Source organism: Aquarana catesbeiana, linkage group LG02 (assembly GCF_042186555.1).
Source record: "Aquarana catesbeiana isolate 2022-GZ linkage group LG02, ASM4218655v1, whole genome shotgun sequence".
NCBI classification, from domain to species: Eukaryota; Metazoa; Chordata; class Amphibia; order Anura; family Ranidae; genus Aquarana; species Aquarana catesbeiana.
The window spans coordinates 256,799,201-256,812,316 of record NC_133325.1 but is presented as its reverse complement, the minus strand read 5'-3'; positions in this window follow the sequence as shown (position 1 = coordinate 256,812,316).

The window sequence follows — 13,116 nt, the reverse complement described above, 5'->3', positions numbered from 1 at the left end:
GAGCAGTGCTTAGTTTTCTCCACGCATACCGCTTAGAATTAGGGCCAAAAAGTTCTATCTTGGTCTCATCAGACCAGAGAATCTTATTTCTCACCATCTTGGAGTCCTTCAGGTGTTTTTTAAGTAAACTCCATGCGGGCTTTCATGTGTCTTGCACTGAGGAGAGGCTTCCATCGGGCCACTCTGCCATAAAGCCCCAACTGGTGGAGGGCTGCAGTGATGGTTGACTTTCTACAACTTTCTTCCATCTCCCAACTGCATCCCTGGAGCTCAGCCACAGTGATCTTTGGGTTCTTCTTTACCTTTCTCACAGAGGCTTTTCTCCCCTGATAGCTCAGTTTGGCCAGATGGCCAGCTCTAGGAGGGGTTCTGGTCGTCCCAAACATCTTCCATTTAAGGATTATGGAGGCCACTGTGCTCTTAGGAACCTTAAGTGCAGCAGAAATTTTTTGTAACCTTGGCCAGATCTGTGCCTTGCCACAATTCTGTCTCTGAGGTCTTCAGGCAGTTCCTTTGACCTCATGATTCTCATTTGCTCTGACATGCACTGTGAGCTGTAAGGTCTTATAGAGACAGGTGTGTGGCTTTCCTAATCAAGTTCAATCAGTATAATCAAACACAGCTGGACTCAAATGAAGGTGTAGAACCATCTCAAGGATGATCAGAAGAAATGGACGGCACCTGAGTTAAATATATGAGTGTCACAGCAAAGGGTCTGAATACTTAGGACCATGTGATATTTCAGTTTTTCTTTTTTAATAAATCTGCAAATATGTCAATAATTCTGTGTTTTTCTGTCAATATGGGGTGTTGTGTGTACATTAATGAGGAAAAAAAATGAACTTAAATGATTTTAGCAAATGGCTGCAATATAACAAAGAGTGAAAAATTTAAGGGTGTCTGAATACTTTCTGTCCCCACTGTATAATATTGTCAAAGGGAATAATTTCCCTTTGGGATTAAGAAAGTATTCTGATTCTGAAAAGCTTACCTATCTCCTCAGTTATAGCTTATGATTTAGATATTAGGATAAACCATTTACTTTCCTAAAGCAAAAAATGGCTGAATATATATATATATATATATATATATATATATATATATATATATACACATATATATAAAAGAGACTAGCAGACTTTTACTTTTGAAGGATAGTAGATGCTTAGGCTGAAGACAAGGAGAATTAAATGATACTCAGATTGCAAAGTCCTTATAGTGTTATCCTGTTGCTCAATGTTTCAACTCTCTGTTGCCACTAAAAAGTGAGAAAATACTAGAAAATACTAGAAGTACCTGAGTCATGCTACCTGCTAATGTTTTAACTGCTTCAGCTGTGCTATCAGCAGCTAAAGATGGCAACATCCCTTTTTAGACCAGGGATAATCATGTAATGCATGGTTAGTTTGGGTGGAGCACATGTGGACTTGCTGAAAGTGCTAAAGGGAGAAGTATTTATTGAAAATGAAATGATTAGGCATATCAATACGCTTATCATATATTTAGAAGAAGGCAAAACTTGGTTGTAATTACAACCAGTGCAATTTGAGCACATCATAAAACACAGCTCTATAGCAACACTAATGCCCTGTACACACAATAGGATTTTCCGATGGAAAATGTGTGATAGGAACTTGTTGTCGGAAATTCCGACCGTGTGTAGGCTCCTCCACACATTTTCCATAGGAATTTCCAACACATAAAGTTTGAGAGCTTGCTATAAAATTTTCCGACAACAAAATCCGATCGTGTGTACACAAATCCGACGCACAAAGTGCCACGCATGCTCAGAATAAATTAAGAGATGAAAGCTATTGGCTACTGCCCCGTTTATAGTCCTGACGTACGTGTTTTACGTCACTGCGTTTAGAACGATCGGATTTTCCGACAACTTTGTGTGACCGTGTGTATGCCAGACAAGTTTGAGCCAACATCCGTCGGAAAAAAATCCATGGATTTTGTTGTCGGAATGTCCAATCAATGTCCGACCATGTGTACAGTGCATAATAGTGGGAAAGTCAAACATTTTAAGAATGATATGAAGTAAAATAGACTGCCAAGGTAAAAGCTCAAATCCAGTCCGATTTTTTTTTAGAAAGGAGAACACTAATGCCCCGTACACATGATCGGTATTTCCGACAGAAAGCGTCCGATGGGAGCTTTTCATCGTATATTCCGACCGTGTGTATGCCCCATCTGACTTTTTCTGTCGAAAATTCAGACGGACTTAGATAGAGAACATGCTCCATATTTTTCCGACGGAACAAATTACTATCGGAAAAAATGCTCGTCTGTATGCTGTTCCGACGTACCAAAAACGACGCATGCTCTGAAGCTAGTACGAGATGTAAGCTATTGGCTACTGGCTATTGAACTTCCGTTTTCTAGTTCCATCGTACGTGTTGTATGTCATCGCGTTCTGGACGGTCGGAATTTGGTGTGACCATGTGTATGCAAGACAGCTTGAGTGGAATTCCGTCCGAACTCCGTCGTAAAAACCTTCAGAGTTTATTCCGACGGCAAAACAGGTCGCGTGTACAGGGCATTAGAACCTCCATTGGATTGTAATTTTTCTCCATCTCTATCAGATGGATTTTTTCAGACTTTCTACTCTCTCCAACACCAATCAAACTGACAGGAAACAAGAATTCAAATTATTCTCTGTGCACACCTGATAGTAGAACTTGACCTCCGTTCATCTGTTGCTGCCCACACAGTTATTTCCCACAGCAATATAAAATAAATAAAATGAAAAGCGCCGTACAACTCCCCTGTGCCTCCTAGTGTATCTTATTGCATGATAAATTATTGTTTAACCTCAATATTTCAGTACAATTTTACAAAGTTTAACTCTCAATTAAATATCACTACAATTAACAAAAAAAAAATCCCATGGTTGCATATATGAACACACTTTTTTGTGATAAGTAACAATAACTCTTATTATCCTCCACAAAACCACAAATATATTGTGAAAATCACACAGAAATGTCTATCAAATGAGTGATTTCAGAGTGTCTTCTCCACAGTGGTGAAAGAAAAAATCCTCCTCAATCCTTCACATGCATCATAAGTGAATCCCACCACCATGCTTCATGTGCTCTCACCGGAACATGTCGACCTATTATTGCAAACAATAGATCAACTGCACCTGCCCCTTTAACCACTTCAGCCCCGGAAGGATTTACCCCCTTCCTGACCAGAGCAATCTTTGCGATTAGGCAATGCGCCGCTTTAGCTGACAATTGTGCAGTTGTGCAACATTGTACCCAAACAAAATGGATGTCTTCTTCTTTCCCACAAATAGAGCTTTCTTTTGGTGGTATTTGATCACCTCTGTGGTTTTTATTTTTTGCGCTATAAACAAAAAAAAGCGACAATTTTTTAAAAAAGCTATATTTTTTACTTTTTGCTATAATAAAAATCCCCAAAAATATATAAAAAAAACAATTTTTTTCCTCAGTTTAGGCCAATATGTATTCTTCTACATATTTTTGGTAAAAAATAAAAAAATCACAATAAGTGTATATATTGATTGGTTTGCGCAAAAACGTTATAGTGTCTACAAAATAGGGGATAGATATATGGCATTTTTATTATTCATTTTTTTTTTCTAATGGCGGAGATCTGCGATTTTTATCGGGACTGCGACATTATGGTGGACAGATCGGACACTTTTTACACTATTTTAGGACCATTGTCATTTATACAGCGATCGGTGCTATAAATAGCCACTGATTACTGTATAAATGGCACTGGCAAGGAAGCGGTAAAACACTAGGGGGAGATCAAGGGGTTAAGTGTGTCCTAGGGAGTGATTATAACTGTTGGGCTAGCACTGATATGGCAGCTATCACTGCTCCCGATGACAGGGAGCAGTAGATCCCTGTCATGTCACTAGGCAGAACAAGGAAATGCCTTGTTTAGATAGGCATCTCCCCGTTCTGCCTCTCCGTCTCACGATCGCGGGCTGCCGGTGAACATCGAGTTCGCGGGACACGCGTGCATGCTTCCACGGCAATCAGCGGGTGTTCCCGCAAGACGGCAACTTCAAAGGGACGTACAGGTATGCCCATTTGCTTGTACAAGCCATTCTGCCGATGTATATGTGTGTGTGGCGGTCGGCAAGTGGTTAAGGGGGCTACCCCCATGGATTCTTCTTCATTCTCTCCCTCTTAGGAATCTCTCCACTGGTTTCTATATCAATCACCTTCAATTGCAACCTTCACTGTTTCCATTGTTCAAAAATGAAGCACTGGCAAAGCACTTTACCGTAATAACACAAATCCCTTTGTTAAAAGCTTAAAATATGTACACGCGATAAGCGCATTCAAACAGCAGTGCACCATGTTTTTACAGTATCTGGGTACAATGTTCCCTAAAACCTAAACTTCACCAGCACCTATTTCTAGCAATCCAATGGCACTTTCTGGTTGACACAATAATGTCATAGTCCCCATTCTGATAATGGTAACAGTTACTGTAAGCGCGAGGTACAGTGTGGTAAAAAGGGAATAATATTAATAATAAAAATCACTATTAATGTGTCTGAGTAAACACATATACATACACGTGCATATCTAGCATATGCTACATGTTGGATATTCACTTGTATGTATATGTGTTTACATATGCATGCGCATGTATGGGTATGTACGCACATGCACGCATATTTATATATATATATATATATATATATATATATATATATATATATATATATATATATATATATATATATATATATGTGTGTGTGTGTGTGTAAGGGGGGTATGTGTGTGCATATGGTCCTGCTTTGTACAGACATGACCCTCCCCCTTTTTTGCCATTTAGGTATATATGTGTGTTTCTCCAAAATACCCATGGTCTCTAACCATGTGAGGGTATCTGCGATTAATTCCTATGACACATTAACCCTTATATTTTAGCCCCTCATCTTGCACTTTATTCTTGTGGTTGAGTAATACCTACTAATAAGGCTTGATTTTACCAGTGAGTATTAATTAGCCATGTTATTTTCTTTGAGCTACCTGAACATGTCCATATGAATTTTTATTTCTTTATTAGATATATAGATATATATATATATATATATATATATATATATATATATATATATATATTTTTTTTTTTTTAGTTTTTCTGTTAATTGAATATTATTTTTTAATCATTGATCCTTTATTATCAATTAATAAATTAATATTTGTTTTTTGTCAGTCGTTTAAAATTATCTTGACACATTAGCCCCATTGCAACCATTCAGAAAACGTTGTTTTTCCAGTGTGGCTGCTCTCACATATAAGTCCGCACGGGGTTCTGTTGTCCAACAGCACGGACATATAAATAGTACTGTTGAGTCACTGCCAACCCAGGCCAATAAAAAGAGCTGATGCCCTGCCCATCCTCTTTCCCTGTGATAGCTCCTCCGAATGTGATCCTGTGGCCCGTGATGTCCCTTCTGTGCGTTCCACGCTGGTCCCGGTCTCTCTCCTGGTGGCCACAGGACGTGCTGCGGACCAACTATCAACACAGCCACGCACCCCTTCCCAACCTAAGGAGCCCCCAGGACCACCAATACAGATGAGCCTATATCCTTCTTACCACTTGTAAGTGTCTGTATACCTTGCCATTAAAACTCAGCTTTTAATACTGCACTTAGGTGGTGCTTCCGGTGTTCTCCCTTTTATTCCCATTCTGATCCTTTTCATAATGCCCACTTGACTTTATCAAAGGATTATTACACAGCCCTGCATCCCCGAGTATTTATATAGCTGATATATGTCCTATTTCCTTTGTGTTAGATAGTGGGTGCCGTATTGGAGACCAACAGGTGCCATTTTTGCTTAGCCCAATACAATACATGGCAAACAGGTGCCATTTTTGCTTAGCCCAATCCAATACATGGCAAACTGGTGCCATTTTGGAGACCAAACAGCCACCATTATCCCTTGGACCACCACTTCCAATGTCAGAAAACAATGAAAAATCTTCCTAGCAAAAACACAAAAAGAAATACAAATGTGACAGTGATCTGAACATTTTTTTTACTTATCCAAAACAAAGGTATCGCCTAGTGCTTAACTTTAAGCCACAAAGAGGCAGTGTCACCTTCTAAAAAGGTAGTTTTAAAGGTCACTTCAAAAACTATTTAATGACACCTTAAACTTTATGTCATCATACACAAGACAAAATTATACAATCCATCTTGCCTTTTTTGTTAAATTTCATGCCCTACTTTGATAAGCTGAATACACATAAACTGTCAAATCAATTTAGATCAAATTAGAGGAAAGTGCACTAACATTTTGAATTTGAATTTAGATCTCATTTCTGCATAATACCTGAAATTGGTATTGCAACTTGGTTCTTGGTTCCTTTAAGCCCATCTCACCATAAGCTTGTTGGCTGTTAAACACAATATGGTTGCAGGCTCTGAACTGGGGAAACTAGTCATCTGTATCCTTTACTGATTTGTGTAATGAGTTATAAACAGATGTATGCAAGTTTTGTATACATATGTGGCTTTATTTATGCCAAAACCTTCATATTTGAAATTCACTGTATACTCAACCACAGTGGCTTAAAGTAAAACTGTGGTTAGACTATGGGCATATAAGCAATTACAATTAACATATGTCCCTGATGGCTGCTGATGGCTGCTGTGGTTCCCCCGCTAACCCTTAGTCACTGAAGGGCACAGAAGTGATATAGGGGCAATGCATTTTCGCATACATAGAAGTACAAAATAGAATCAGTGCTGAGAGCTCTTCTAGACAGTGACATTTAGCAAAAGGGTTGCCGAGCAGGTAAGAATAATGTTGCTTTCTTGTTAACAGGATACTGCCATAGTAATATTTTAAACCCCTAATTGCATCCGATGTACCCAAACAAAATTGACGTCCTTTTTTTCCCACAAATAGAGCTTTCTTTTGGAGGTATTTGATCACCTCTGGGGTTTTCATTTTAAGCACTATAAACAAAAAAAGACCAACAATTTAAAAAAATAAATAACATTTTTTACCTTTTGCTATAATAAATATCCAAAAAAAAATGTCTTCAACAGTTTAGGCCAATATGTATTCTTCTACATATTTTTGGTAAAGAAAATCGTAATAAGCGTATATTGATCGTTTTGCAAAAAACTTATAGCATCTACAAAATAGGGGATATATTTATGGCATTTTTATTGGTAATTTTTTAATAATAATTTTTTTGCTAGTAATGGCGGTGATCAGACACTTTTGACACTTTTTTTGGGACCAGTGACATTTATACAGCGATCAGTGCTATAAAAATGCACTTATTACTGTATAAATGACACTGGCAGGGAAGGGGTTAACACTAGGGAGCAATCAAGGTGTTAAGTGTGTCCTAGGGAGGTGTTTCTAACTGTGGGGGGAGTGGACTGACTAGGAGTACAGAGAGGTCGCTGTTCCTAATCACTAGGAACAGACAATCACTCTGTACTCCCCTGACAGAACAGGGATCTGTTTGTTTACATTGACAGATCCCCATTCTGGCTCTCTGTGGCGCGATCACAGGTGGCCGGCAGACATCGCGGCCGCCGGCCACACACATCAGCTCACCCACCGTGCAGCGAGCGTGCACGCACCGCCTGCTATGTCTGTTAACGGGACCGACGCACAGCTACAGCGATTCGCAGGATTGAGCCAACCTGCCGCTCAATAATGACGGCGGCTGGTCGGCAAGCGGTTATTACAAACCCACAATGACATGTAGATTCAGTCACTGTGTGGTAATTCATCCCCAAAGATTCTCCTAAATTAGGGGTCTCCAAACTTTCCAAGCAAAGTGACAGTTAACTCTCCTTCAGGATTTAGGTGGGGGGAGCAGACTGTGGCCAATAAGAGTAGAAAATGCCTCAGCATCAATGCCCCAATGTTTGTTTTAATAAGATGCCTTATTGAAGGTGTCTGTTGGTGGAATGGTACAAATTCTGGATGGACCCTGCACACTGATACGCCCTTCAAAGTAAATATTGCAATGAAAAAACAGGAATATTTAGTTACATATATTGCAATACATGTTTAAGCTGACCAACTGTGTCAATATTTTGTCAGTTGGTGGAATAGGGCCCCAGTGGACAGATAAGGACAAGCAAAGGGACACAGTGTGGAAACCACTGTCTCCAAAACATTCATTAATGGGAAAAGCAAATTCTTGATTGTTTATTTTTTACTGTACATGACTGGGTATTCAAAGTAAACACAGCTATAATGTATTGAGTGACGATAAACCAAACTTTTCTGTAAATCAGACTCATTTTCTCAGGCTGCTCAGCTCACTCTGCTTACCTATCCAGAGCTCATGCTCTGTGTTTACATTGAAGATTACTGTAGGATGGTGCAGGAGGAGCTGAACTGGCTTAGAAAATGTTCTTCATTAAGTATGCTATGAAAATTGAGTATCAAATACTCCACAGTGACTGCAGCTACAGAGATTAGTGAGGGTTTTTAAAGCTCATTTACTACTTGCTAAGAATATGTAGATATTTAAATGTCCATAACTTGGCCACAGTTACATGTAAATGACATATACAGTATAACAACACAAAAAACTTGTAGGGAATAGAGATAAAGTATGTAAAGATTTTTTTTAAATACTTAAAAACATTTATTGGAGCCAAAAAATGTTGTTAGTCTAGCAAAAGAAAGTCAAAGCAGGCAACTGTGCTACAACTATGCCAAAACACAATGTTATGTCAAAACATGTCATCAGTCACTATGTTGGGACCCAACACAAGTCAATAGATCTTGTCTGTCAGTCAGAGCCCACCTTCCTCTACACTAGTACTATAACAAACTGGTAGTACATTTGCTGTATTGTGGGATGACTTCACCCTTCTGTTGAGTAATTTATTTACTCATTGTTGTTGGCTTGATTGGATGTGTTCCCTACCATGTAAAACATCAATGACAAAAAGTCGTTAAGGAGTTCATTTCTTCTACATAGCTGCCTGCAGTGACAACTTTCGGCATAGTTTTAACTTTGTTGGAGAAGGAATGACACATTAATTATAAGCAACAGTGGTTAGCCAGCAGAGCATCCAGAGGGCAAGGCGCTCATCACAATTCCTCAATGCCTTCATCTGGACCAACACAATTAGAATGTAGAACATTTTAGACTTGATGGACTTTGTATTTGAGTGTTTGTATTTTCACTCTTGTCAGTTCAGTCTCTTTGGAGTTACTGAACCAAACATCACTTGCACATGCCTTTTTCTCAGCATGTAACAATTCTGGTTTAAATGTTAACTTTCTGATAGCCAGACTGTGAAAAAATTTCAGATAATTATTATAGTGTTCACAGCATAAACATATTCTAAACTAAAATACTCCAAACATCTAATTTGCATGCTGTAATCTCAGTATATAATTATTGTGATTTTTTTTTTCTTAATTGTAACAGAATTTTAAACTTTTAAACTGGAGAAACAAATGAGAAATAAAGTAAAGGCATTGCCCTTAGTGACCCATCAGGATTGAAAGGTAATATAACATGTAGAAGGTGTAGCCTTTTGTTCTCATTTGCTTTTCTCCATATTTAATGAATCCCCCTATTAGCTCCTTAAAGTATAGTGGTTTTGTATAGATTTTCTTTATTTATTATAGTTAGGACTAAAAAATGTATTTTTTTTTGTGATTTAATCAGATATAAATGAAATATTGCATGTAAATGTTTAGTATTCCCATTTTTAGCTAATAGGTAGAGCATTTAGGTAGAGCATTAAGCTTCTTTTCACGTGTTTTCCTGGTCATCCTTTTTTGCGGTTTACTGAAAATAAAAACAGTTGTATGTGCAGCACAGTCTGAAGTCTGCATACACAGTTGAATGAGTTTGAGCAGTGACTCATCCCTCTCTCCACTGTTGGCCACCTGTATAGAAAATTCTGTCCAACATTTCAATAAAATAAAGGAAGTCTAAAAATAAACAGACCCTACTTCGTTATCTATTTAGGATATCTATAGTGATTTATTAGTATTTTGTCATAGCTCCCAACTGTCCCTGACTGTCCCTGATTTGGAACAAAGTCCCTCTTTCCTCATCATTTATCCCTCATTTTGGTCTTATCTATATTGCTGTTTATAAAATGCACTACTTATTTTAAAAAAAAAGTGTTTCCCTGAGCTAAACTTTTCATCCAACTTCTAAATGTTTGCATTTGTAAATTTCAAAAGCCAGGATAAATGAATAGTAGTGGCAAAAAAAAAGGACGGCTTAACTAATCTTTTTTTTTATTAGTATAATTCTCCTTTAACTGCTTAAGGACCAGATGGATTTGCCCCTTCAATGACCAGACCATTTTTTGCGATACGACACTGCATCGCTTTAACTGACAATTGCATGGTCCTGCAACGTTGTACCCAAACAAATAAAAAAAAGAGTGACAATTTTGAAAAAAAAAGCAATATTTTACTTTTTGCTATAATAAATATCCCCCCCATTAAAAAAAATAAAATAATCTCTTCATCAGTTTAGGCCAATATGTATTCTTCTACATATTTTTGGTAAAAAAATTTTTTAAAAAATCGCAATAAGCGTATATTGATTGGTTTGTGCAAAAGTTATAGCGTCTACAAAATAGGGGATAGATTTATGGCATTTTTATCATTTTTTTTTCTACTACTAATGGCAGTGATCTGCGATTTTTAGCGGGACTACGACTTTGCGGCGGACAGATCAGACACTTTTGATGCTTTTTTGGGACCATTAAAATACAGTGATCAGAGCTAAAAATAGCCACTGATTATTGTATAAATGTCACTAGCAGGGAAGTGGTTAACACTAGGGGCCGATCAAGGGGTTAAATGTGTTCCATGGGAGGGCTTTCAGCACTGCCACATTTTGAATGACAATTGCGCGGTCATGCAACACTGTACTCAAACTAAATTTTGATCATTTTCTTCCAACTTTCTCTTGGTGGTATTTCATCACCACTGGGGTTTTATTTTTTTTGCTAAACAAAATAAATAAGTTTTTCTTTGTTTCTGTTATAAAATTTAGTTTTCTCCTTCACTGATGGGCACTAATAAGTTGGCACTGATCAGGTGGCACTGATGAGGAGGCACTAATATGTAGAATTGATGGGCACTGATATGCGGCACTGATATGCGGCACTGATATGCAGCACTGATGGGCACTGATAGCCGGTACTGATATGCAGCACTGATGGGCACTGATAGGCGGCACTGATGGGCACGGATGGGTTACACTGATTGGCACTGATAGGCGGCACTAATAGGTGGCCCTGATGGGCACTGAGAGGCGACACTGATGGGCACTAATAGATGGCATTGATGGGCAGCACTGATGAGGATTGGCATCTGTGAATGGCCATGACAGGTATTACTGATGGGCACTGATTGGCACTTTGGTGGGCACTGACTGGCAGCTGATGGTCAGTGATTGGCAGATGTAGTGGGCACCTCTGATGAAGGCTAAGCTGACAATCAATGTGCTGATTATCAGCACAGACCCCCCCTCTGACAGAAGAGCTGCCGATCGGCTCTCCTGTCAGCTAACTAAGGAAAGCCATTTACCAGCACTTCCTGGTAACACGCTGTGATTAGCTGTGATTGGTTACAGCTGATCACATGGTAAAGAGCCTACGTCATAGGCTCTTTACCACGATCTGAGCTGTGGTGTGTCAGACTGACATACCACGCCACCGATTGCTGCGTTGCGCGCCCCCGTGATTGCGGCTTATCCTGCTGGACATCATATGACATCCAGTCAGGATAACTTAAACACTTTGCGCATGTCATTCTGTTATATGGCGGGCAGGAAGTGGTTAAAAATAAAGAGATGCAAACGACTTAACACATTAACCCCTGCCTTTATATTTGCTATGTTTTGAAAACCATCACAGGGTCTGTGTAAATGCTCTAGAGAGAAATATATGATTATGTGTATCCTATACCTGTTTAATTGAATGTCCTTAAAGCCTTGAACTATAAATTATGATTCTATACTGCACTCATGTAATCACTGAAGAAACATAATTAATGCTGAAAAAAAGACAGCTCCTTAATGAGTTTAGCTAAGCCATGCTACTGTCACCCTCCACCTCCCGCATACTCCATTTAATATGACTCCACACAGATGTTGAATAATGCACATTTGGAGGGATCTGTATGCAGATACAGTGAGTTTCACTGTGCAACATACCATGCAAACAGCAGAAAGGTTGAATGCAAAAGAATCGATTTTTCCAGTGGTATGGCCTGTAATGATAACTCTCAAAGTACATGGAACAAAAAGCAAAAAGAATAAATATGTTTTTAAAGTTTTGTGTTATTCTTTGATTGGTGTCATTGTCTGTTTTATCACTGAAAGTCCACATGAAAATGTTGTGTATTACACTTGGTTGTTTGGCAGTTGCAGCGTTGCACTGTTCGCTTGATTGGGTCTAAGAGTGTATAATTTATGCCATTGCATCATGGTCATAGTATATGTATGGCTGTGAGCAGGGCTGCATGTTCTCCTTCAGGTGGGCAATAAATCCACATCTCAACCACCTATTTGTCCTAAACCCCCCCCCCCCCCGGCTGACTATGTGAATGAGGCCTAAATGTGAACCAAAGAGAGAAAATCTTCATTGTTTCAGTAGATCTCATAAACCTTTGACAGTCCCAAGGTTTAGATGGTACTTCTTTAGGAAGATCATAGACAGGCCGTTCTGCTGGATTAAAGCAGAAAAGGAGAGCTCTAAACATGATTATCCAACATGAATACTTCATGGCGAAACATATCGTAGGGCTAAATTACATTTTTTAATTGCACAGTTCCTTGAGATTAACCTTTGGGTTGCAACCACCTAATTTGCAGCATATTCACTTCACTGTTCTGCATATGAGACTTTTGTCATAAAGATATTAATCTGAAACTACTGAGGGATTAAACATCTGCATGCAGCTTAGCTCTTAAAACAATTACTGAGATTTCACAACATACTGGAACATTTCTTTGAGAGATACTAAGCACCTTCATAACTTGTTAATCCTTACATTGTTAGGCTATCAGAAATGAAACTCAGACTGGCTGATTGAGAATACCAGCTCATGAATTATCAACCCTACTATGGAAATATCAAAT